Raw genomic sequence first — 306 nt, 5'->3', positions numbered from 1 at the left:
AAAAGTGTTTATAAATGGCAAAAATATAGAAAAGCATTTGAGCAGTATTAGAAACGAATTAGGACTGTGTCCTCAAGAAAATATGGTTTTTCCAGATTTGAATGTATTTGAACAAATAGAGTTCTTTGGCTTGGTAAGGATAATAACATTAATTTTTGTAAAATAAAAGCAATTATATCCATAACGTATTAATTATCTGTATATAATTTTTATGTTATGACAGTTGAAAGCTGAAAATAAAACCAGAGACAAAGTCAGGGAGGATGTTCATGCTTTGCTGGCTAAATTGAAGCTTTCCGAGAAGAA

At 29.4% G+C, this 306-nt stretch overlaps 1 long non-coding RNA gene across 1 annotated transcript; it reads left to right on the top strand.

Annotated features, from left to right (window-relative positions):
- Positions 1-6: 6 nt before the first annotated feature.
- LOC105456947 lies at positions 7-303 on the top strand. Its single transcript, XR_975306.1, has 2 exons — positions 7-133; positions 224-303. It is a non-coding gene; the product is annotated as an uncharacterized LOC105456947 (long non-coding RNA).
- Positions 304-306: the final 3 nt, after the last annotated feature.

This window comes from Wasmannia auropunctata, unplaced genomic scaffold (assembly GCF_000956235.1).
Source record: "Wasmannia auropunctata unplaced genomic scaffold, wasmannia.A_1.0 LD335475.1, whole genome shotgun sequence".
Taxonomy (NCBI): Eukaryota; Metazoa; Arthropoda; class Insecta; order Hymenoptera; family Formicidae; genus Wasmannia; species Wasmannia auropunctata.
This window is presented reverse-complemented; position numbering and strand designations above follow the sequence as displayed.